This window comes from Spermophilus citellus (genome assembly GCF_964194105.1).
Source record: "Spermophilus citellus genome assembly, chromosome: 18".
In the NCBI taxonomy this organism is placed as follows: Eukaryota; Metazoa; Chordata; class Mammalia; order Rodentia; family Sciuridae; genus Spermophilus; species Spermophilus citellus.
In genome coordinates, this window is record NC_138200.1 from 45,893,685 (window position 1) to 45,917,521 (window position 23,837).

Sequence of the window (23,837 nt, forward strand, 5' to 3'; positions counted from 1 at the left end):
AAGTAGAGTTTGAATCTTAATCTACCTCCACCTGGTTGGTTCTAAAGATGCTGACTAATTTATTTGGGTGAAGAGCTCCTTGTAAACTTAGATTGCATAAGCTGCTTTATACCAGATCTTCTCTAATTAAATGGAAAAGCCTTTTACAAAACAAATATCAGCACTTACATTCCCATCATCTAGAATTAGCAACTGCTAACATTTGCATCTGCACTTTCTGTTTCTTTTGTTGTTGTAGTTTCAAATGTAGATTTTAAGGGGGAAAATTCTATTTTTATAAAATGGAAAGTGTATATCAGAAAAAATTCAAGAATGAAGTAAACTGCCAAAAGGAAAATTTAAACATCACCGATTCCTACTGTTAAATATTAGGTGCCTATAACTCTAAACTTCTTTCTTTGCCTATTATCAAAGTGGGAGGGAGGCAGGAAAAGTAAAAGAAAGGAAGGAAAGGAATATAATAGGGAAAAGGAAAAATGAGAAAGATTTGGATAGCAATAACTTTGCAAAAATGAAATGCTATTAAAATTATTAAATTAGGTATTACTTGACTAGTATATAATTAAAACAACTGAAACAAGTATGATAATAACAAATTATTTCTTCACCAGTGGTGACATTATTTACAAGAATTTTCTTGTAAATTAAATTTTAAAAAGTATCTATGGAAGAAACATTGAATATTCTATTTATTTTTAATGGCGTATTTTAATTTTAACCCACACAATAACTATTTTTAAAGATTGTTACAAGGCCTCTCTCTCTCCTTCCTACTCTCCAATTTGCCTGAGAATGTGTGTGCAGAAATGTTTGCGTGTTTATAAACATAAAAATAAAAAAGCATACTTCGCTTCATTTTTCTCTATTGTCATAATTTACATAGTTTTACTTCTTCAAAATTTAGACTTTTATTTCTTTTATTTCCATCACTGGTCATAATTTTTTGTTCCATTTGGTTTTTATTTATTTTTTTTATTGGTTGTTCAAAACATTACATAGTCCTTGATATATCATATTTCACACTTTGATTCAAGTGGGTTATGAACTCCCATTTTTACCCCGTATACAGATTGCAGAGTCACATCAGTTACACTTCCACTGATTTACATATTGACATACTCATGTCTGTTGTATTCTGCTGCCTTTCCTATCCTCTACTATCCCCCCTCCCCTCCCCTCCCCTCCCCTCTTCTCTCTCTACCCCCTCTACTATAATTCATTTCTCCCCCTTGTATTATTTTTCCCTTTCCCCTCACTTCCTCTTGTATGTAATTTTGTATAACCCTAAGGGTCTCCTTCCATTTCCAAGCAATTTCCCTTCTCTCTCCCTGTCCCTCCCACCTCTCATCCCTGTTTAATGTTAGTCATCTTCTCATGCTCTTCTTCCCTACTCTGTTCTTAGTTATTCTCCTTATATCAAAGAAGACATTTGGCATTTGTTTTTTAGGGATTGGCTAGCTTCACTTAGCATAATCTGCTCTAATGCCATCCATTTCCCTCCAAATTCTATAATTTTGTCATTTTTTAATGCAGAGTAATACTCCATAGTGTATAAATGCCACATTTTTTTTATCCATTCGTCTATTGGAGGGCATCTAGGTTGCTTCCACAGTCTTGCTATTGTGAATTGTACTGCTATGAACATCGATGTAGCAGTGTCCCTGTAGCATGCTGTTTTTAGGTCTTTAGGGAATAGACCCAGAAGGGGAATAGCTGGATCAAATGGTGGTTCCATTCCCAGCTTTCCAAGAAATCTCCATACTGCTTTCCAAATTGGTTGCACCAATTTGCAGTCCCACCAACGATGTACAAGTGTACCCTTTTCCCCACATCCTCGCCAGCACTTGTTGTTGTTTGACTTCATAGTGGCTGCCAGTCTTACTGGAGTGAGATGATATCTTAGGGTGGTTTTGATTTGCATTTCTCTGACTGCTAGAGATGGTGAGCATTTTTTCATGTACTTGTTGATTGATTGTATGTCCTCCTCTGAGAAGTGTCTGTTTAGGTACTTGGCCCATTTGTTGATTGGGTTATTTGTTATCTTATTGTCTAATTTTTTTGAGTTCTTTGTATACTCTGGATATTAGGGCTCTATCTGAAGTGTGAGGAGTAAAGATTTGTTCCCATGATGTAGGCTCCCTATTTACCTCTCTTATTGTTTCTTTTGCTGAGAAAAAACTTTTTAGTTTGAGCAAGTCCCATTTGTTGATTCTTGTTATTAATTATTCTGCTATGGGTGTCCTATTGAGGAATTTGGAGCCCGACCCCACAGTAGGTAGGTCGTAGCCAACTTTTTCTTCTATCAGACACTGTGTCTCTGGGTTGATATCAAGCTCCTTGATCCATTTTGAGTTAACTTTTGTGCATGGCGAGAGAAAGGGATTCAGTTTCATTTTGTTGCATATGGATTTCCAGTTTTCCCAGCACCATTTGTTGAAGATGCTATCCTTCCTCCATTGCATGCTTTTAGCCCCTTTATCAAATATAAGAAAGTTGTAGTTTTGTGGGTTGGTTTCTGTGTCCTCTATTCTGTACCATTGGTCCACCCGCCTGTTTTGGTACCAATACCATGCTGTTTTTGTTACTATTGCTCTGTAGTATAGTTTGAAGTCTGGTATCACTATACCACCTGATTCACACTTCCTGCTTAGCACTGTTTTTGCTATTCTGGGTCTTTTATTTTTCCATATGAAATTCATGATTGCTTTCTCTATTTCTACAAGAAATGCCATTGGGATTTTGATTGGCATTGCATTAAACCTATAGAGAACTTTTGGTAATATCGCCATTTTGATGATGTTAGTTCTGCCTATCCATGAACAGGGTATATTTTTCCATCTTCTAAGATCTTCTTCAATTTCTCTCTTTAGGGTTCTGTAGTTTTCTTTCTTTCTTTTTTTTTTGTAGTTTCCATTGTATAAGTCTTTTACCTCTTTTGTTAGGTTGATTCCCAAGTATTTTATTATTTTTGAGGATATTGTGAATGGAGTGGTTGTCCTCATTTCCATTTCAGAGGGTTTTTTGCTGATATACAGGAATGCCTTTGATTTATGCGTGTTGATTTTATATCCTGCCACTTTGCTGAATTCATTTATTAGCTTTAATAGTTTCTTTGTAGACCCTTTTGGGTCTGCTAGGTATAGAATCATGTCATCTGCAATTAGTGATAATTTAAGTTCTTCTTTTCCTTTTTTTTTGCCTTTAATTTCTTTTGTCTGTCTAATTGCTCTGGCCAGTGTTTCGAGAACTATGTTGAACAGAAGTGGTGAGAGAGGGCATCCCTGTCTTGTTCCAGATTTTAGAGGGAATGCCTTCAACTTTTCTCCATTCAGAATGATGCTAGCCTGGGGCTTAGTGTAGATTGCTTTTACAATGTTGAGGTATGTTCCTGTTATCCCTATTTTTTCGAGAGTTTTGAACAAAAAGGGATGCTGTACTTTGTCGAATGCTTTTTCCGCATCTATCGAGATGATCATATGGTTCTTATTTTTAAGTCTATTGATGTGGTGGATAACATTTATTGATTTCCGTATATTGAACCAGCCTTGTATCCCAGGGATGAATCCTACTTGATCATGGTGTACAATTTTTTTGATATGATTTTGTATCCGATTCGCCAGAATTTTATTGAGGATTTTTGCGTCTAGGTTCATTAGAGATATAGGTCTGTAGTTTTCTTTCTTTGAAGTGTCTTTGTCTGGTTTAGGAATCAGGGTGATGTTGGCCTCGTAGAATGAATTTGGAAGTTCTCCCTCTTTTTCTATTTCCTGAAATAGCTTGAAAAGTATTGGTATTAGTTCCTCTTTAAAGGTTTTGTAAAACTCTGCTGTATACCCATCCGGTCCTGGGCTTTTCTTAGTTGGTAATCTTTTGATGGTTTCTTCTATTTCCTCAATTGATATTGGTCTGTTTAGGTTGTCTATATCCTCCTGTCTCAATCTGGGCAGGTCATATGACTTAAGAAATTTATCGATGCCTTCACTATCTTCTATTTTATTGGAGTATAAGGATTCAAAATAATTTCTGATTATCTTCTGTATTTCTGAAGTGTCTGTTGTGATATTGCCTTTTTCATCCTGTATGCTAGTAATTTGAGTTCTCTCTCTTCTTCTCTTCGTTAGCATGGCTAAGGGTCTGTCAATCTTATTTATTTTTTCAAAGAACCAACTTTTAGTTTTATCAATTTTTTCAATTGTTTCTTTTGTTTCGATTTCATTAATTTCAGCTCTGATTTTAATTATTTCTTGCCTTCTACTTCTTTTGCTGTTATTTTGCTCTTCTTTTTCTAGGATTTTGAGATGAAGTATGAGATCATTTATTTGTTGTTTTTTTCTTTTTTTAAGGAATTAACTCTATGCAATGAATTTTCCTCTTAGAACTGCTTTCAAAGTGTCCCATAAATTCCGATATGTTGTGTCTGTGTTTTCATTTATCTCTAAGAATTTTTTAATTTCCTCCTTAATGTCTTCTATAACCCATTGATCATTCAGTAACCTATTGTTCATTCTCCAAGTGATGCATGATTTTTCCTTCCTTCTTTTATCGTTGATTTTCAGTTTCATTCCATTATGGTCAGATAAGATGCATGGTATTATCTCTACTCCTTTATATTGTCTAAGAGTTGCCCTGTGACATAATATATGATCTATTTTTGAGAAGGATCCATGTGCTGCTGAGAAAAAAGTGTAACTGCTTGATGTTGGGCGTTATATTCTATATATGTCAATTAAGTCTAGGTTGTTAATTGTGTTATTGAGTTCTATAGTTTCCTTATTCAACTTTTGTTTGGAAGATCTGTCCAGTGGTGAGAGAGGTGTGTTGAAGTCTCCCATGATTATTGTATGGTGGTCTATTAGACTCTTGAACTTGAGAAGAGTTGGTTTGATGAACATAGCTGCACCATTGTTTGGGGCATATATATTTATGATTGTTATGTCTTGTTGGTGTATGGTTCCCTTGAGCAGTATGTAGTGTCCCTCTTTATCCCTTTTGATTAACTTTGGCTTGAAATCTATTTTATTTGATATGAGTGAGTATGGACACTCCTGCTTGTTTCCGAAGTCCATATGAGTGATATGATTTTTCCCAACCTTTCACCTTCAGTCTATGTATGTCTTTTCCTATCAAATGCGTCTCCTGTAGGCAGCATATTGTTGGGTCATGTTTTGTGATCCATTCTACTAGCCTGTGTCTCTTTATTGGTGAGTTTAAGCCATTAACATTTAGGGTTATTATTGAGACATGAGTTATCCTTCCAGCCATATTTGTTTATTTATGTTACTGAATATGGTTTGTTTTCCTCTTTGATTATTTTCCCCCCTTTACTGTCCTTCCTCCCACTGTTGGTTTTCATTGTTATTTTCCATTTCCTCTTCCTGTAATGTTTTGCTGAGGATTTTTTGGAGAGATGGTTTTCTAGCTGCAAATTCTTTTAACTTTTGTTTATCGTGGAAGATTTTAATTTCATCTTCCATCTTGAAGCTTAATTTTGCTGGATACACAATTCTTGGTTGGAACCCATTTTCTTTCAGTGTTTGAAATATGTTATTCCAGGATCTTCTAGCTTTCAAAGTCTGTGTTGAGAGATCAGCTGTTATCCTGATTGGTTTACCCCTAAATGTAATCTGCTTCCTTTCTCTTGTAGCTTTTAAAATTCTCTCCTTCTTCTGTATGTTGGGCATCTTCATTATAATGTGTCTAGGTGTGGATCTCTTATGATTATGCACATTTGGTGTCCTGTAGGCTTCTACGATTTGGGATTCTGTCTCGTTCTTCAAGTCTGGGAAGTTTTCTCGAATTATTTCATTGAATAGATTGCTCATTCCTTTGGTTTGGAGCTCTGTGCCTTCCTGTATCCCAATGACTCTTAAGTTTGGTCTTTTAATGTTATCCTATATTTCTTGGATGTTCTGCTCATGGTTTCTCAACAGTCTTGCTGAGCTGTCTATGTTCTTTTCAAGTTGAAATACTTTGTCTTCATTGTCTGATGTTCTATCTTCTAAGTGTTCTACTCTGCTGGTAGTATTCTCAATTGAGTTTTTAAGTTGGTTTATTGCTTCCTGCCTTTCTATGATTTCTGTTTGTTTGTTTTTTATAACTTCTATCTCCCTGTATAGTTGATCTTTTGCTTCCTGGATTTGTTTATGTATTTCATTGTTGAAGAGATCTTTCATTGTCTGATTTTGCTGTCTAATGTCTTCCTTGAGACTCCAGATCATCTGAAGCATGTATCTCCTGAATTCTTTATCTGACATTCCATCTGCTGCAGATATTACCTCTTCTAACGTTGAGTTGACCTGCATTGCTTGTGGTCCTTTCTTTCCTTGTGTCTTCATACTGTTCGCGTTTCTTTCTGCTTACTGAGACTGTTGTGTTGTTGAATTTTCCCCCTATATATTTGTATTACTCTTGTATAGTTGCAAAGTCTCCCGCACAGGCTCGAGCAGGGGCTCTGCTCCTCCTCCAATTGGGGCACTCTGCGTAACACATCGGCAGGCCGCTGGGCCTGTTCTGCTGGTTGGTAGCAGGTGGCCTACCTTGCAGGTGCGTGGGGCGGCTCTGCCACTCCCAGGTTGCTGGGCCTGACCTGCTGGTGGGTTGCAGGTCCGGCTACCTTGCAGGCGCGCGGGGAGGGCACACACCTATTTGTATTTAGACAGTTACGCGAAATGGAGGACGTAATGCTTGGGGATGAAAGTTGGGGGGAAGGGGAAGGTAGGTGCTCTTGAAAAGAAAGAAGGAGAGGGAGATAGATAGCATAGAGGAGAATGGAAAGAGCCGTAAAACTTGGAAGGGGAGAGAGAGAGGGAAAAGGGAGAGAAAAAATTAAAATGAAATAGGAAATAAAATTAGGTCTTAGAGATCCCTTTTCTTCACTTCTCATAGGCAAAGCTGTGCCCTCCGGGCTGAGTTTTGCCCTCAATGTGTCAACAGCAATCCCTGTAAGGCGGTTCCTGGGAGTCTCTCAATCCTGTTGTTCCAGAGCCGTTTCACTTCTACGGCCCCTCCTCCCCTTCCTCTTGCCAGCCAGCCAGGTCCTGCTCACCAGAGGCAGTTCCCCAAGGATTTGGTTACACTTTCATCCCCACCAAGTGCTCTATTTCCCTAACTACTGAGCACTCTCGCTGTCATTCATCTAAGCCCCAGTGCTGTGGAGCTGTGGTCTGGGAGTCAATTGTTTAATTTTTCCGGACCCCTTTGGTGGGCACACCTTCGGAATCTGGCAGCTAAGACCATTGGTGTCGCTGCTGGTGGTAATAGGAGTTGGGGGTCGAGGATCCCCTCTACTTCCCTCAGCCCCTACAGTCACAACCACACTGCTGGCGGTAGGAGGAGTTGGGGGTCTGGAGTGTCCTCTGTTTCCCTCCGCCCCTACCGTCACACCCTCTCAGTTCGCGGTTGGGGGATTTGGCGGTGGGGAGTCTTCTCTGCTTCCCTCTGCCCCTACAGTCACGCCCTCGTCACTGGCAGTAGGGGGAGTTGGGGGTCCAGAGTCCTTTGGCCCTTGCGGTCACACCCACAGAGAGATTTTGAAATTTCCCAGTTGTTTGTATCTGGTGTGGGTGGGAGTCACACACCTGCTAAAGTAGATTCCGCTGGGAAGGAATCTCTTTGGCCGAACTTTGGTGACTTCCCCTCTCTGCTATGGCAGGCCCCTGGCTCCTTGCCGGAGTGTCTGAAGGGAGGGGTGGAACTGGCTTGTCTCTGGTCTGACACAATCTCTGGTTTTAGTTCCCAGTTCGCTATTTCGTAAACGGTTGGTTAGATTCCGTTCACGCTGTCTCGGCGGGGAGCCGTTCGCCGAGTGGGCGGGGCTGTTAGTAGAGCCTGGAGGGCATGGGCTGTCTGCTGGGCCAGGCGGGGACACTTCTCAGTGCGCCGGGCCCCCGGGGGCTGCCTGTAGAGCCGGGCAGCTGCGGCCGCGTGGCTAAGATCCGGGCGGGCGGGGTGGCCGTTCGCTGAGCGAGAGCGGGGCCTCCCGGGACGGCGGGATAGCGGGTGCCTCTGCGGGTTCTGGCGGGCCGCGCCGCTCTGGGCCGCTGGCCGCTTGCAGAAGCGGCTGGTGGCTGCGGGACTGGATCTCCGCGCCCGCATGGCCGGCCAAGATCCACTTGTCTGGGACAAACTGACACTTCTAATAAACCTACCAATTCCCGGCAGGTCCCCTCTTAACGGAATTTTGCTAGAAGTTCCTCAGTAGGTAGACTGCTGCTGTTCCAATGGGTCTTTCTGATTCCGTTAATGTGGAGACATTGGAATCGCTGCTTCCTCGCTGGCGGCCATGTTGGATCCAGCCTCCATTTTGTTTTTAATTGGTTGGATAACTCAAGGAAATCTACAAAAATGATTTAAATTTCCATGCTCATTTAATTCTTCAGTGATTGAATGTTCTCTATTTCCTTTTTAGTTGCAACATAGCATTTTGGCTAGGCTCAGTATTCTTGAATAGTACTATCCTTACCTCAGAACTCTAGATATTTGCTGTTTATGTGCAGCTCATCCTGTTGCAAAATGAGTCTCTCTGAGCAGAAGGTTGAGAATAGCCTGATTTCTCCTCCATATGGGGGTGTGTTTCCTCCGCCTAAATGCTTAAAGAATTATATGGTTATCTCAAAGTGTAAAAATTTAATGAAACATACACATTAATCTTATGATTTTTATATCCTAAAATACTGTGTTCCTTGATTTGTGTATGCAATTTGGGTTGATCTTCTCTTCTTAATGTAGGATATTTTATTTCAGGGTCACCAATTACCTTATGCTGAGTCATCATATCTTACAATTGTTGATTTCTCACTAGTTTTCTCTGCAGTTTTCATCTGTATTCACTATGATTTTTGCAGTGTCAATAATATAGGTTTAGAATATTATGGGTGTGTTAATTCTTATTTTTCAGTTTATTAGTAACATAACGTAAATATTTGGTCCCAGTAGTGTTTCCTTCCATCTCTAATTTCTCTTTTCTGTCTTATTTGATTGTTATAATACCTTCTATTCAAAAATGTACTATTCAGCTCTTTGGTGATGAAGACATTCTAAATAACTGAATTAGGCTGTAGTCTACATTGTGTTCTTTGACTCTTATCTTCATATATTTCCATTCTTATTTTTTTTTCTGTGCTGCAGATTTTCTACATATTTTCTTTTACTTTAATTATTTTGGAATGGCTCTTTATAGAGATTTCATTTTTCTCTTTGCTAGAACAGAAAGACAATCATGTGACTCTATTTTTGCAATTTTTTTTAATCACATGGGGCCTTTATATTTTTTGTTAAATAAAGTTTTCTATACTTAAGCTAACTAGGTCAGGTGATTGTAGACAGGTTGTTTTGGGAGAGCACAGATGGGGGCAAAGTATAGACTTTGTTAAAACAGATGAGTCTTGTTGTCTGGTAAGAGTGCTTAGGGTGCAAAGGTGTCTTTTATTCCCTATCTCCGCTCTGCACCTGAAGTTAAAACTCTCACCATACCCACCAATTTTGGTCACTTGCCTCTTTAGTATGTTCACTTCTAATTTTTATTCTTTTTGCCTTAGGGTTTCTATAACTTCTGGGTTATCAAGAATATCAAGACAACCTGCTAGTTAGTGAGAATTCCCAGGATATTATCAATTTTTCCACTTCTTCCAGATTCTTTATTTCTTTTTCCAGATATCAGTGGTTGGAATTATTATGTGAGATTATGCCTTTCTCCCTTTTTATTTTTTGTTGTTAAACTTTCTTCAAAGTATTAATTATCATCACTTAAAATTGTATTAGATATTAAGAGAGAACATTCTTTCATTTTCAAAATGTTTATTTAAACCTTAATTTTAAAATACATAATTATACCTTCATATTCCAGATGACAATTCTTGCGACCTAACTTTTCACCATTCATTTAGCTGGAAAATCCCTCTCATTAGCTTTTTAACCACATTATCTTATTAATGCATAATTATTCTGATGTCCCCAGGAAATTATGTGTGCCTTGGAGGTGGAAATGTGCTTCATCTTATTTTTGTTCTAGCATCTAGCCCAGTGCTCAATGTGTATGGCATAAATGAAATGATAAATTAATTTATATGAAAACTAATCTGTCTTCAACATGAAGACACATTTCCTAATAGTTGAAAACTACAAAAAATATTATAGAGACTTTTTCGAGAACTACCCCTTGACACAGATACTCAAACTAGGGACTGAATGATTATCTAAAGGCTGTCTGGGAAGGAGAGACTCAGTGCAGCTGAAAATGGACATCATGTTACTTAAAACATTTCCAGAAAAATTTCCACAGACATTGTCAGCTAGCATGCCTTAGGAAAAGAAAACAGACTTTCTTTCAAATATTCTGGAGGCTTCTGTGTCGAAGAGAGGGATCCATTTGTTAGAATTATTCACTGATAAGTTTCTCATACATCATCTTTTTCTTTCTGGTCTTTCCCCCCAGTTACTTTTAACAGAAAAATGATGACAATAACAACAACAATACTACTCCTAACACGGCAATAACATTGGCAATAAGAAAATAAATATGCAAGCCTTAAATCAATCTTTATTTCTCCTTTTAACAGAAACTGGTGTTTCTGTGCCTGCTTTGAAGGCAATGTGAGAGTTCATTCAGATGCAGTTTTAAGCTTATGATTATTAACTTTCCAAACTCAGAAGCGTCCCTGGTGGTCTTTTCAATGGATTTGTCCTCCACCTGACTTTCAGTTTCTGCCTGCAAACAATCGTGGCGGTGCAGACCATTATAAAGTAAAATCGCTTTAGCATAAAGGTTTGTTTCCCATCTTCTGTTGCCTTGCTCTATGACCAGTTTCAAATGCCTAATTTGAACTTAAAAGAAAATTTCTGATGTCCTTGCTTTCCATTTCTAGAGGTCCAATAGAATACCTGGTTGTTCTGAGGTAATAATCTATTTATAGATTTAGAGGAACAGTGAATAACTTAAGTAAGATAAACTCAGAATAGGTCAGGAGCTTTAAAAAATACCATGAGAATTCTGTCAACATGCATAAGTATACCTCTCCCGACTTTTATGTGACTAACAAGAAAATGTTTAGAATAAATCATTATTATTTTGGGGTGTACCATATCTGAGTAATGTAGATACTGAAATTATGAAATTATCTACATTTGACATCGTATGATAATCACTTTCTGTTTTCTGAATGTAAAAATGGAAGCTAAGATTTGGCATTTAATCAAATCTGTAAAATGTGGAGCTAGAATTCTTTAAATTTTTTAGTTGTTCATAGACCTTTATTTTATTTATTTATATGTGGCACTGAGAATGGAACCCAGTGCATCACACATACCAGGCAAGTGCACTACTGCAGAGCCCCAACCTCAGCCCCAGGAGATAGAATTTGAATTGATTTTTTTTTCTGATATTAACACCATTATGAAACAGTATCCCTGTTCTTAGGCTGAGCTGACTGCAAAACTTAAGACTCTGAGGAGAAATGTCTGATATTTAAGTAGAAGATAAAGGTTCAGAAGGGCATTTTTGTCAGGAGTAGAATGTTTTGGTAAAGCAGGTCATAGAGGAAGGAAAATTAGTAAAAATAGTGCACAGTAAGAAGGACCTGGAGGTAAGTTTCAATGTACAACATTAGGATGTACAACACAATAGACAAACTACATAGTTCTTTTTGAGAAGATGACAACTGAGCAGACAAGTGCTAGAGGTGAGGTTATTCAGGTGCACAAAGTCAGAACCTTGCAGGCAGAAGTAGCAATCCATGCATGCACTCTCAGACAACAGCATGCTTGAAAGGTCATGAAGCAGTAAGGGAGGACCAGCGCAAGAATGTGTAGACTGCCAGGTGCAGAGGGATAGAAGGGGAGGAGTAGTTGGTGAGATCAGGTAACATAAATTAGGTGATGTGGTAACCTGAAAGTCAGACATACTAGTCACTAGCTAAAAATAAAACCTGTGCTAAACTAGAGAGTGCACACCCACACTAAAGATCTTTGCATTAAATTCTATAATAATAAAACACAAATCTAACCAACAAAACCACTAAGGGTCAGAATTCAACCAGGGGCTGACTTTTTCAATTTCTGGCTTAATTCAGCACTTTTAGTTTATTCAAAAGGGTGCGAGTCTCATGGAAGTTTAGTATTAGCAGATGTCCAAGTTGGGTGTTCTAAATATCCATTTATTTTACCCTTCTTCTACAAAATGTGCTGTGACAAGAAAACTTTTAGGTAAAGGGTTTGAACATAAGCTAGGGGAAACTCAATTTCCAAGGAAAGTTTGGAGTGACTTAGAAACCTTGAGACATCATTGCATAATCTAAAAGAACAACTTGGCTTTGAAAAGCCAGAGAAACTTCTGTAAATCCTCATGATAGAGGATGGATTGCACCATCAGTTGAACTTCCATCAATGTAACTTGGTGAAATGACTTTTGGATCAGGTTAATCCCTTCTTTTTTCCTCCCTGGTTCTGTAGGAGCTATCATTTCAGATGATAAGGACTCTTCTGACCCAGTTTACATTTATCTCTCTCACCTTTTAGAACATTAAGCCTTAGGAATGCAGCCAGAATCTGTCTGTGGGTTCTTATGTCACAAGGTGTTTAAATTACTCTTTGTGAAATCAAAAATATACCATATAGTTGAAAGCCCCTTTGTTCCAATACCTGATGTTTTTCTTCATTTTAATCACAAAGAATACTGTGTAAAATAAGCTATGCAAAAACTCCTATATAACCTGATGTACAGAAGAACTCACTTACAATGAACTTTTATTTATTCCCATATCTTCTTCAACAGTTATGAAAAGGGTTCTAGTGCATTGTAGATCATGTTCAGTCCAACTTCTTTTTCATGTTTCTATATACCATATAATGTATGTAGCACAATATCTTGCAAATAATGGTTTTGATATGGGCAGGTGAATGGATAGATGGTGTGACATATACATGAATAAATTAATGAATAAGTAGAATGAATTGCTTTTCAGAGTTGAACATTTTATCCAATATTTATGGATGTCTGATATTTAATCTTGTCAATGCCAATATTTAGAATTATATTTAGTGCTGAAATTTTACAATACTATAAAGAATATTTATCTCATACATAATAAGGGCTCCATTTGTTGAAGAATTATTTCCTGTTTGTCTAAAAGGTAGAAATATTAATGATTATATACATGAACTTACATGCACATGGGTTCTTCTGGTTCACTAGAAGTTGAATAATATGAATTCCTTTTAAGGATATAATCATATATGATATGTTGCTGTGTTTTTACTAGAGTTTTATGTTTTAATAAAAAATGTATTAAGAATGAACAAATACTGGAGAACTCCAAAAGTTTTGTGTCATTTTGTAACAGATAAAAACAGTCTTGGTCTGAACTTACTTATTGGTACCTAAGTTTTTGTTTGGCACACCCATTTTTTTTGATAAGTAAAAGCAAGAAAGATTTTTAAAGTCAATGAGATAGAGGTCAAGTATCAAATATGAATGAATGGAAATATAACATGATGAAGTTTGCTAAAGTAGTATTCCTTTTGTAATCAAAATACTCTTCTAAATAGCTTCAACTAAAAGTCCTAAAATCTTTGCAGATTTTTGTTTACCCCATCTTTTTTTTTCAAATATTTTTTAGTTGCCAATGGATCTTTATTTATTTATATGTGGTGCTGAGAAATTGAACCCAGTGCCTCACACATGCTAGGCAAGTGCTCTCCCACTGAGCCATAACCCCAGCCCCTTTACCCTATTTGTTAAAGTTAAAAATTAATCCAATGAGCACACATCTATGCATCTTGTTTTACAAAGTAGTTTATTGATTAGCCAAGGTCTAAACAGAGCTTCCTACATGATTCATTGATCAAAAAAAGATCTGAGAGCTTATTAACTCTATTGTCAGACACATTCATTTATTCATAAGGTCCCTGTTTTCTAGTTTTTTTCAAAATAGTCAAAGCAAAAGAATTATCTATTTCTACATGCAAACCCACACAGATCATTCATCACTGTATTTTCCAATACAATTTAAGAGAAAATAAACATTTAAAAATATGTTATTTGTTGAATGCAATGTCCTAAATACAAAAGTACTTAATATATTATCATAACTTTAAATAGTAGAGAAATTATAGCCACTTAATAAGCCTATATTTTAATATAAAAATTCTTAGCCACTCTTATCATAACACAAAATACTGATTAAGGAGGTGGAGAATCTTTTAGAAATATTCTTTGGATATTTATCATGGTGGAGGGACTCATTTATAGAAATTTTCAGGTTTTGGTCATGAAAACTTGAATAGATTGTGATTACAGTTTATGTCGTATTTATTCACAGCTTGCGTGAGAGTAACCTGAGAGCAACTTGAGTAAATGGTCCCATATTTGTATTCATGGGTTCCAGTCTGTATTTTCAAGATGTCATCTTTTGTTTGGGTGACTATAAAATTTATCATCCAAACCAGAGTACTTTTTTGAGGGTGAAAGGACTGTGTTATTAATGATTACACTGGAACAGATGAATCCTGGATAATGGGAACTTAGTGTCACCCTATACTTACTTGAATTAAAATGTGACAGGTCTTGCCTTAACTGCTTTCTCTTGTGTATGAGTCCTGTTTCTCCAAGAAGAAGAGTATTTTGAGCATTATTAAACTAGAGTGTCTTTTAATACAAACTCTTTCTGTTTTCTCTTATTCTATGCATCTCAGGTTCCACTTTGACAGTGAAGTTCTCTGGTCCCTGAGCTCTCATTGATTAATTCTTCTGAGAAGTACTTAAGAGTTTGCACTGCATATCAGCACTGGCTCTGAAGTATACTTTTGTTTCCTATAGGTGTAAGTTCCAACTCCCCAAATATATCACTAGTTTCTCAAAATCAAGGAAGGGTATCTTGCATTGTTTTGTCTTCAGGATGCCAACCCAGAAATCAACAGATGCCCCAGTGATCTTATGTTAAATGAATCAACTGAGTATGCCATATTTTTTCCCTCTTGAACACCCACTACTTTTTCTCTTTGTGTTCTAGCCACACTGGTCCACTTACTATCTTAAACATATTGATTGAGCTCATTAAGTTTGTTGTACCCATTTAGTCATCCTATCATGTGGTTTCCTGCCCCAGGTCGAGTTCCATTCTTTACTTTCTGTTCCTACTGTAAAGTTACTTCTGAAGAATAGAATCCCTCGGTTCTATCTATTTGTTGTCTACATCCCACTCTGTGAGTCTTATTCCCTTAGCCTGTTTTTCCTGCTCCATTACTCTGCATTATCATTCTTTAGAACTGTTATTTCTTTTCTAATGTCACAGATATGTCATCCCCCTCCAATAATAACTAAGCTTCACATCTTATTAATAGAAATGTGCTAGGGACATAATGTATTTTCAACAAATATATATAATTGGAAAGATTGTAACAGGAAAAAAACTCTTTCACATGAAGAGTGGTAGTGGGATGCAGGAAAGTATGGAGCAGCCAATTTGAGGGAGGATATAAGTCATTATTATAGCGGGACAATTCTACTTTTGTACTTGAGCTCAAATCTGTCTTTTGACCTCATTTTCCATGAGAATTCCACCAGCTACAGAATGCTTAGAGATTACCAGAGTTCACATAAATTCTGAGAAATTTTCCATTTTGAGAAATCTTTCAATGTATCTTCCCCAAGGGGAGTTGAGTGGCAAGATACTTACTCTGAAATTCTTCCTCATGAGCAGAACCAAAAATGAGCAAGTATGGGCATCATACAGATATTTAAAATTTATTATTAGATACTGGATATGAGGATGAAGGCGTGTGGAAGCAGTATATTCCAGCTGTCTTAGATATATAACCCATATCACTGCTTTTTATGAGAAAAATTATCCTCTCTTGCTTTAAAATAAACATACATGGTCCAATGAAAATGATATGCTTAAAAAAAGTTCTTTAATGGAATTTCAGTTTGGGGCTCTCAATATAGATAAAACTTAACTGCATCCTGTAAAATGCTTTTTAAAAGATGTAACTGCATATAAAATTTCTTGGGCCATCATTCTACCCTATGTTTCCTGGAAACAACACCCCTGTCATTTTGAGACTCATTCTTTTTCATGTATCATTATATGATCAGAATGTAGGCTGCTGCCTTTTCCCATTATTGGGGAGTGAAGAAATCACCCAAGTTCAGACTCTCATCATAGCCCACGGTCCGCACTTTACCAAGCCCAGACTAATGAGAGTTTTTCCCATGGGTCTGTCAAATTGGAACCACAAGGAGCTCTTTCTTCCTTGGCCACAGAAGTCTGGAAGCTGAGACCTATTTTGTCCATTACATGTAGAAAGGCAATAGAAAAACAAAGACAGCAAGAAAAACTAGGAAAAATAAAGCAAACAATCAAAACAAACAAGAACCAAAGGGAAAATTTGACTCTGTTTGAGTGCTGGGTTCCAGTTGTTCAATATAACTGAAAAACTACCTCTTTTCTTTGCTTTAAGGGAACAAATAAATATATTTTTTTTCAGATCTTTCTGCATATTTTTTCCTATTACTCATTTATGGGGTATTGAACATGTTCTAAATTTCTGCTTCATCCTTTTCATTGAGCGCCATTTCCTTTGGTACCGCTACTCAAATTTCAGTCACTTATCATCTCTTCTCCCTCTTGTTTAGACTCATTTATAACTACACAGTATACTTGCGCAGGGTATATTTCTTTACATGTGAGCTTCTGTTATAAAACGTATTCTAGAAACACAAATTCCTCTTTTTAGCCTCTGTCTCGAGAACTCAGCATATAAAACACTGGGTTTTCAGGAAGTGTTAGGAGGGTAGAGCCTTAGGAGGGACTGTCTTCATCTTGCTAAGAAATGAAGGCACTCCACCAGATGCCACTCCTGATATTTGACAGGAGGTATAATTAGAAGGCAAGTAAATAAACTTCAACAAATAATGGAACTGACAATGGAAACCCCCAATTTTTCTTTATTAAACATATGGTTTTTGGTCAATTCTAGTCTTTTTTGTTTTGTTCTCTCAATAATACTCTCTGTAGAAATTTTTCCCGGAGGAATACTCCTATCTTTCTCTGTTCTTCCCTTGAGTATTTTATTATAATCTCTTAATTAAATGATACTCAAGAATATGTTGCAGTTGAAAAAAAGCACACAGTTTTGCAAAAAATATCAAAGTGTTTCATGTCTAAATACTGTTCTACTTAATTCACTTGGCTTTTTGCTGTATAATTTAATGTTTAACATTAATGATGTATTTACTTATAATGCATTTTGCTTTTTTTCTTTCTGGTAAACAGTGTGTTAGAACAATCACTAAGGTTTGCCTGGTAGCAATCATTCTAATGGATGTTTTGATTTCAGATTTAGTAACGTAAATGCTTATGTAAAATTTCACATACATTACACATTTTCATGAGCTCTTATAATTTCATCATTTTTGTAGGTTTCAGGGAGGGATATTTAAAACATTCTTATGTAAAAGTTGAATTTAAGTTGAGAGCCGTGCAGAAACAATGTAGAGTAAATATTTCTTTTGTTAAAACTATGCCATTAGTAGATTTCTCAAGTAGAGTATTCTTTGAAAAAAGGCTTAATACAGTGTGTTTATCTTGGCACTGGTAGGAGTATTGAAGTACATTGGATAAGCACCACCCCCATCATGAATCCAAGCTAAATTTTCAGCAAGAAAGATCTCTAGGTTCATACCCTTTCTTCTGTAATGGAATTACATTTGTTTATATATATATATATATATATATATATATATATATATATTCAAATAAATGTAATATATATATTACATTGTGTGTGTGTGTATATATATATATATATATATATATATATACATTTGAGTGTGTCAAAAGTTCAAACTTGTGATTATTTTAATCATTCAGAAAAATAGAGAAAACCAAAGAGTTCATCTACATACCAGAGAATTGTTACTATATATGATAATTCAATAATTTTCTTGCTTTAAATTTCTAAATTACTTATTCTAGGCCATTATGAGAATGATGAGTATCAAAAGATAAAGTTAGCCTCAGTGCTGTGATGTTGGCACCAAACTGGATGCTAAGTACACTGTTAGCTCTCCATCATGAATACAAGTTGCCTAGTCTGTGACTGAGCATTCCTAAGCTGTCTGTTTTCTGATTCTCCATTCTCACTTCTCACCATTCATTTACAACTTCACACTATTTAGTCTAAACATATTGAACCCGTTATCATTCCTTAAATATGTCTCCTTAATTTGTGTGCATGTGTGCATACATTTCATCTGCCTAGCATATTTTTCTCACCCCTCAAGAACTGTAATATAAATTTTAAAGGAGGAACAGGTTTCCACTAGGTGGGCAAGAGCCCGACTTAGCTCTTGAATCAACCATCTGAAATTTAATCTTCTGTGTCATGGACAAGTTGTCTGGCCATGGGCAAAGTGCACAGTCTCTCTCAGTGACTCAGTTTCTCCATGTGTAAAATGTTGGTAATATATCTGAGACAGTAAGTGTGTTTATGGAGAGATGTCCTCTTGACACAGTGGGAAGTACTTAGAGGTCGTCTCTTATTGACTAACAAAACCAAACTGAATTAGTATAATTTCCTCTGTAGAATATATGAGAGAGAAAATATGTAATATTTTGAAATATTAAAAGTATAAATACAAATATATTTAAAATGTAAGTAGACTAAATAATATATGACATATATGTGAATTTATCATAGTTTGACTTAATGATTTTTTGACTTCACAGTTGTTCAAAAATAATACACATTCAGTAGAAACTGTACTTCAAATTTTGAAGTTTGAACTTTACCTGGGCTGTCAGTATGTGTAGTGTGAAACTGTCTTATGATTTTGGGGCAGTGGTAGCCAGCCACAGCTCCCATTCAGCCATGCTATGTATGACAAGGCAGAAATGACCATTATGCTGTGGAATACTGTGTTGCTAAGTTACAGGGTTTGGTAGATTAAGTGTATTAAGTGAATTTCCAACTTTTGCTATTTCCAATTTATAATGGAGTTATCAGGAAACAACCGATCATATGTTGAGGGGAATCTATATTATTGTTTGGTCTGATGATACATGGATTGGAAAAAAAGAATGATCATTTCAATGAGAAACAGAATTATTCTGTTTATTCTTTTGTAGTTTAGTATTGTCTTCAACTGAGAAAGGTTTGGAATTTTTCTCTCAGTGCCAGGTGTCACCAGAATTAACTCAAACACAATCACTAAAGATGGCCAACTGTTCCTTACAGGATGACTTGGTAAAATGCCCTGTCCATGTGTCCCACTAGGTTCCACTCCACCAGGTGGTAATTCTGAGTCTTTACTCCAGACTCAGAATTGAGTCACTGCTAATATACAATCAGACTGGGGACAGTTATCAGGGCTATGTGGCCACCAAGATCAGCTAATTCCTTTCCTTCATCTCCTCCTCTTGTTTACTTTCTGATATCTCTTATTATTATCAATTATTACATTCTATGTAATATAAAGAGCTGATGCCACCTCAACCCCACCCCATTGCTATGCATTCATTCATTCATCCTTTCTACAGATCACCCTTGAGTATCTTTATATTTCAGGCACTGAGCTGCCTCTCAGGGGTGCTTCCTTTACTGTTTGGCCTGAAGGCAGCAATGCAAAGCAGCAGGCATAAAGACTGCCTTGGGTCCCATCTCAGATGAACCACTCTTAGCTGTCGTGAAACACAGGATGGTCTTTAACCATAATCCTCCTTGCTTCAGCGTCTCTAGAAATGGACAGCATTAACCACAACTCTGTATGCTTCAAGAGTTTTAGCATGAGATCTTTATTACTCTCTAATGAATTCATGAGACATGTTAGTTATCATTTTTATTAATAGCCATATTGGTAGTCAGGGAGACAACATGTAAAAGTAAACAAATGAAAACTATTAATTTGTAATAACTCCTACAAAGGAGAAAAATGGGGGTGCTTAAGGAAAACTAGAGAAACAAAATTCAGTAAAGTGATTAAAAAAATCTTCTTGAGAAAGAGACAGGGGCAGAACATTTCTAGAATAAGAGGCATATTGTAGGCTTTCATCAGGGAGTCATCTGGCAGAGTACAGAAACGGTCACACATTACAGTGTACAACTGTCACCACCGTGAAAATTCAGTGGGCTGCTTAAGGGGTCATTATCCAAAGCTCGGAGGATGCTGAAGCACCTTCATCACCTGAGGACATTGTCTGCCTCTGGCCACTGTTGCTATCCCCTGTGCCTGTGGCGGTAATCTTGCCAAAGGATGAATGAGATTTTCTACGTCATCTATGACAAGTATGGCCATAATCTACCATGCACAAGATGATGTGTGGGGCAGTTCTCACCAAGAGCCCCCCTTTCATGCTATCACTTTTTACTTGGAAATTTTACAGGGGTCCATTACACCAAAGCTCATTGCCTTTGAAATGTTTCTGAATGTTTAAAATTTATTATAGAGGTATCACTAAATGAGTTCTCTTAAACTCTTTTAAGGCATATGTTGACAGAGGAAGTAGATTGCAGAGTCATGTTGTAATTTATATTCCAACGTTGTACCTTTATTGCTCTGGGACATTTAATATATATTTTAAAATATTACTATAAAATATTAAACACAAACATAGTGGCTTACGAGGACATCCATGGATGAGCTCACATCTCTATTAGAAGTCTAGGTGCACTATGTTTGGAGTTTCAGTTTGGGATTTCACAAAACTGAAAATGTTTCATCCAAGCTCTCATCTTTGAGGTAAGGTAATCTGCCCCACTCATGTTACACTGGGTGACAGAATTGTTCTTAGATACTATGGCTCTAAGGCCACTTGGCTCCTGCCAGGGTCTTCTTGTAGGCCTTAGACCCTGTTCAGATCCTTTCTATGTGGCTTCTTCCATCTTCTAGGTCAGCTACAGAGGATCTCCCTCACATCAAGCCCTTTTCTCTCTTTGAACACTTTCTTCAGGAAAAGCTTACTTCTTGTTAAGGGTTCATTACCTCATTACTTATGAGGTCATGCCCACCCCAATATTCTTACTGAAATGAGTGAGAATAATCATAATCAAAGTACTCACCTTCACTTGAGGGCAGTGGCAGAAATCTTGGAGGCCATCTGAGAATTCTACCTATCATAATGTTACCAAGACTTCAAGTCATAGATTCTTCCTCTATAAATGAGGAATGATACTAGTGTTCTGTTTGGATGCATGTGATAATCAATATAAAGTGCTTGCAGTCAAGTGCAGTGTCACATACCGATAATCTCAGCATCTTTAGAGTCTGAGGCAGGAGGACTGCAAGTTCAAAAATAGCCTCAGAAACTTATTGAGACAAGGTCTCGAAATAAAATCTAAAAAAGGGCAGGGGATGTGACTTAGTGGTTAAGAGCCCTTGGCTTCAATCCTTGGTACCAAAAGAAAAGTGCTTGCGATGGTCAAGAACATTAACAGTATTAAGAAATATCAATGCTGCCATTTTCACTATTATTCCTACTGCACCACTATTAGCACCTCCATTTCTGCCTGACTTAAATTAAATGGTAATCTCCTGTTGTCTGTGGCAGTGACAGAGCATCTATATTTACATCTTCCCTCTTTTTCTGATCAGAGGACAATCATTTGCATAAGAAACCAAGGACCCTCTTGACTCCAAAGAAACTCCTAAAAGATTTTTACTTTTATTCCTTCCTAGAAGGGGTGATTCTTTGAATCAACACAATGGGGCTTCTCTACATACCCATTTTCACCAATATATACACACACACACACGTAAACACACCCATCTTTAAGAAACATACAAGATTATTTCATATGTGTCAAATTATAAAAACTGCATCATGGGGCTGGGGATGTGGCTCAAGCGGTCTGGCATGCGTGCGGCCCGGGTTCGATCCTCAGCACCACATACAAACAAAGATGTTGTGTCCGACGAGAACTAAAAAATAAATATTAAAAAAATTCTCTCTCTCTCTCTCCCTCTATCACTCTCTCTTAAAAAAAAAACTGCATCATTATAGAAAACTGCATTTATATCCTTATTCCACAAGGATATTTAGTTTCAGGAAGGCTCCATTTCTTTACCCATCATATAGGAACAGGAATAATGATTCTTATACAGAGTATAAGATGATTTATACTCTAGAGTAGTCTGTTTAAATAATAGTATAGCATGATTTATTATACCACTTATGAAACATTGTTGAAAATTTCCAACCAGGTAACCCCCAAATATTAAATGTGTCATTGTGATTTTTTTTGAAGGGTAGACATTCTTAAGTGGCCCAAATGCCCCAAAATGATACCTTTTTTTTTCTTTAAATATTCAGTGTTTTGTAGCATTCCATTTTTGCTTCTAGTTTGTCTGATTTATTCTAGAGTAGTTGCTGGGTTAAATCTCAAACACTTTATATTGCAGGCCATGAGGAAGGCTATGTAGGTATGGAGTTTGATGACCCAATGTTTGGAAGCATCTCATTTTTTTCTTACCTGAGCATTCAGGCTGATTGAGAAAGAAATAGTATCCAGCTGATCACTTTGATTGATGACATCAGTTGTATTCCTTCACCTAAGACACCGTCCCATAGATATGGTGCCCTGAACAAGAAAAAGCAGAGATATTATTGCAACTACCACGGTCAGAAAGTGTTTTTTATAAAATGGGAAGATAAAATAAGGGGAGAATCTATCTACTATCTTAACACCCTAAAGAGCTCAAAATGGATTTGGTGACATTTGATGTTTTACTCACTGGTGTGCAACTCCACAGTTGAGCTATTTTTATGTTTAACCCATTATGCTCTGTTATCCCATTTACGGCACCTATAGAAACTTAAATTGAACAACAAATATACCATTTAGAGTAACTTTGAAATAAATATATTTTTAGAGTTTTATTCTTTTGGGAAAAGTAATAGGTGAGTTATTAGTGGTAATATTCATTAGTATTATTAATAAAAATAGGTTATATGATAAGCTCTAAATTATTATTTCCAATCTGTTTTAATACACCTTCATCAAATTTGTGGAAATAGTAGCAGAACTGAAAACTTAGAACTTATTTTTTTAATTTACTTGTTTTTTTTCATTTTGAACAAAATAGTATTATTTTCCAGATTTTGAAGTACATTCCAAGTAAAATTATGCACCATTGTAGGGTGAGTTTTATTGTTTGATACATTTTGATTATACACTTTGGTTTTAATGTAGCATTTTTTGCTAAACAGAAGTAGAGCATATTTTGTTACTAAATCCTTAATAAACACCTAGATTTTTACAAAATACAAGTAGGCATTGAGGACACAGATGTGTAGCACAGAGTCGTGTTAAAAGAGTCAGAAGCCAACTGTCCATGACTGCCTCTTGCTAACAGAGGGAGTGTGGGAAAGTTGCTTCATATCTTTTGGCTTAATTCTTCTTGCTTTTATACTGTAAATGATAACAGTACCTCTCTTCTAAGACTCTAATGATGAGTAAGTATATTAATATTTGTAAAAAGCTTAAAAACACTGCCTACCATATAATCTCGGTGTAAAGTTAAAACATTAATAAAATTGTCGCATTTACCTTTATGTACTTCAGCCTTTAGGGGATATGTTTGTGAAAAAAAATAACTAATAAAAACACTTTAAAAAATGAAAATATTTATTTTGGCTCACAGTTTCAGAGATTTCAGTCCATGGGTAGCTGGCTTCATTTGTTTCTGGGTCTGTAGCAAGGTAGAACATCATGGCTGAAGGTGTGGGGGAGAAAGCTGCTCATGTGATGGTAATGAGGAAGGAGAATGAGAAAGTGAAAAGATCCAAGGAGAAAATAAACTCTTTAAAGGCATGTCCCTAGGGACCCACTTCTTCCAACAAGGTCCT